Source organism: Sinocyclocheilus grahami, unplaced genomic scaffold (genome assembly GCF_001515645.1).
Source record: "Sinocyclocheilus grahami isolate Dianchi unplaced genomic scaffold, SAMN03320097.WGS_v1.1 scaffold2307.1, whole genome shotgun sequence".
Classification (NCBI taxonomy): Eukaryota; Metazoa; Chordata; class Actinopteri; order Cypriniformes; family Cyprinidae; genus Sinocyclocheilus; species Sinocyclocheilus grahami.
This window is the reverse complement of record NW_015507486.1, coordinates 6,461-10,148: the sequence shown is the minus strand read 5'-3', so window position 1 is coordinate 10,148 and position 3,688 is coordinate 6,461.

Sequence of the window (3,688 nt, the reverse complement as noted above, 5' to 3'; positions counted from 1 at the left end):
TCTTATGAAAAGAGTCCATTAAGTTATGGAGGATATGTCCGCCATTAGTCATTATTTTTATTGATCTCAATAAGTCTTTTTGAAATGTATTTATATCGTATATACTTCACATCAAGTAGAAGTGATTTCACTTAACTTTACTTTAAGATAATGTAACATTACAAGAAGTGCAAAGAGTGGACCCTGAGGGAACTCAACTCCGAGCCCTGGCTAACCGGACGCTTCATCGCAGACAGTACTCAGTTCCTGCTCCGAACTGCATGTGGCATATTGATGGAAATCATAAATCAATAGGGTAATTTGATTAAAAATATATATTTACATTTTTCCCCCAGTTACAACATCAGCGTAACACTTTTAAAGAAGCATGGAACTTGCACAGGCTGAGAACGGAGAATGGTCGCTCTCCGTATCAACTTTGGCTGCAAAACAGAGAGGCTGCCGATGATCTGGAAACTGTATGTTTGCACATTTTAAACTCAAAATCACTTAAAGGGCTAGTTCGCTCAAATTCTGTCATCATTTACTCACTCTCAAGTTCTACTGGACAAAGGAAGATATGTTGAAGAATGTTTGTAATCAAAAAGCTCTGGGGCACCACTGACTTGAATGGAAAGAAATGTTATGGAAGCCAGTGGTGCCCCAGAACTGTTTGGTTACCAACATTCTTTAAAATATCCTAATGTTTAACACTTACATTAATGTAATTTAACAACACTCACTTATGCCTACATCAGAACAAAAAATATATGCCTTCGTGACAAATGCTTGTAACATTTATTGGATGTTTTGCAAGGTTGAGGATGACTATGGTGTTGACTGGGATGGACCACATGCCATGGAAGATGCAGGCAGCATTTCAATCCCAGATGTAGAGTTACCACCACATCTCACTGCAGAGGAGTTGGCAGGTCTTCCCAACCGGGAAATGCCAATAAATGAGGCAATCAATGCCTACATGAGCACAGTAGCCCAAATGACAGAGATTTTTAGACATTGAACGTTTTGAACATCCATGGACGTCACAAACAGCTTTTCCTTTGGACAATAAAAAAGTGAGAGAAACAAGTAGTTTTCTTTAACATTTGCTTGCAACTGTAAGTGTTCTAACTGTTAGTCTAAATGCATTTAGGACAAATAACATGTAAATGATAATTTTGCTACTATTTCTGCTTGGACATGTTACACATATCAAATCAATTTGGGTTATGCATTTTCATTTTGCACTTACATATTAAGACTACTGTTGGAAATGGCAAATGTAAATAATATAATTTCATTTTCATTTTCCGTCTGCACCAAAACTTTGCACATGTGGGTAATGGAAAATGTTAATTTAAATACAGAAATACATTGCCATTTTGAAAATTGCATTGCCATTTTGCATATTACATTGCAAATTGAATTTTGCTACACATATGCTTCCATAAAAGACAGGACAAACTAACAAAAACGCAAAAACAACTGCAGTTACCATTAGTTATTGTTACAGTTATTACAGTTACTGTTATCACTATAGTTATTGTTACAGTTACCGTTAGTTTTTGTTATCATTATAGTTACTGTTACAGTTATTGTTAGTTATCATTATAGTCATTGTTACAGTTACCGTTAGTTTTTGTTATCATTACAGTTACAGTTATTGTTAGTTCTCATTATAGTTACTGTTACAGTTATCGCTATAGTAATTGTTACAGTTACTGTTATCATTATAGTTACTGATACAGTTATTGTTATCATTACAGTTACTGTTACAGTTATCGCTATAGTAATTGTTAGTTACTGTTGTCATTATAGTTACTGATACAGTTATTGTTATCATTACAGTTATTGTTACAGTTACCATTAGTTATTGTTATCATTACAGTTACTGTTACAGTTATTGTCAGTTCTCATTATAGTTACTGTTACAGTTATCGCTATAGTAATTGTTACAGTTACCTTTAGTTATTGTTACAGTTATTACAGTTACTGTTATCACTATAGTTATTGTTACAGTTACCGTTAGTTACTGTTACATCATCATTGGCACCATTTTAAATAGTAAAAACATCTCACAATATTACTGCGTTTGCTGTACTTTGGATCACATAAATACAGGCTTGGTGAACATAAGAGACTTCTGTAAAAAACATTAAAAATCGTATTTAATTTGATTAAGCATGGTCACTAGTTATAAAATACTACACGGTGTTTCGCTCCTTGAACGGATCTGTTTTTGATCGAATCGAGTGAGCCAGTGATTCAACGGTTCATTCACTAGTTTAGTAGTTTCTAGTAGTAATTTAATCGGCCGTTTTGAACGAATTGTTTGATTTGGATGATTCAATAAATCATTTATTAAAACAGGGACTTGCTGCCACCTACCGGCGGTTTTATCTTAATTAAGCTTATAATAAATAAGGCTATTTTTTCATTAAATGAAAACTTTTTTTTTAAATCAGATGAATATTGTAATCGTTATGCATGATTATGGAGCCTACTCGCCCTGTGGCTGTTTTATAGTTTACTAGCGTTCTGCAGAAACTCAAACAGATCAGCCCCAGTGTTAACTACAGAAACCGCTGTGTGTCAGTAAGTTGTTGTTATTTTAGCATGTGTGTTTGGCTCAGTGTTATTTTTTTAGGATTACTGATAAACTAATGTAGTTTGATTTGTATTAGTTATATATTTTAGTTTTAGTTACAGTTGTAGTAATGTTGTCATTTTATTAGTTTTTTATTGTCTATATAGGTTTTTTATTAAGTTTTAGTTTTATTTAATGTAAGTTATTTCAGTACTTCAGCATACAAAATGGAAATGAAATAATATATATATTGAATGTATTTATATATATGTACATGTACTGTACATATATGTGTGTGTTTGGTTGTACATACACACACATGTAGTTGTTTTTTGGTGTTTGGCTTAGTGTTATGTTAGAATCATTATTATACTCATACCTTTTGTTCTTTTAATATTTTGAATTGTTTTCAGCTTACTTTTTTTGTTTTGAAATGTTGTATGCATTTGTCATTTTTATTTAATTTCTTTTATTTTCTTAAATGTGTGTGTATATATATATATATATAGTATTTATAGAGTTTTAGCTTTTAGTTTTAATTTATTTTTCTTATTTTTAAGTCGCTTCGGATTAAAGCGTCTGCTAAATGACTAAAAGTAAAGTAAAAGCAAAAAGATGTTTTATGCATTTACGCACTTTTGACCAGCAGACGTCGCCGGCGCGCGAGCGCTTCGAGTCACTGAGTCGTACAGCGAAACTGATTCGAATCTTCAGAAAGACTCGTTCAGTAGTTCCGCCACTAGAGTCTCGGTGTGTTCAGTCTGTGTTTGACTCGTTCAGGGGCTTCGGGCAGATCCTGGCTCCGCTCGGCATCTCACTAAAGTAGGTGAGTCACCTCGCAGACGGACCTGTGCCCGCTCAAAAATTCCTCTCGCGAGTTTGAGCGAGGACACGGGCGTCACCCCGCGTCGTGCGTCACACTCGCCCAGAGCCCCGCCCCCCTTACCTCCACACACACACACACAACACACACACACACACACACACACACACACACACACAACACACACACACACAACACACACACACACACACACACAAACAAACACACACACAACACACAAACTCAGCATCACATGATCATTGTGCAGGTAAAGTTAGTTATTGTTAGTTATCATTTTA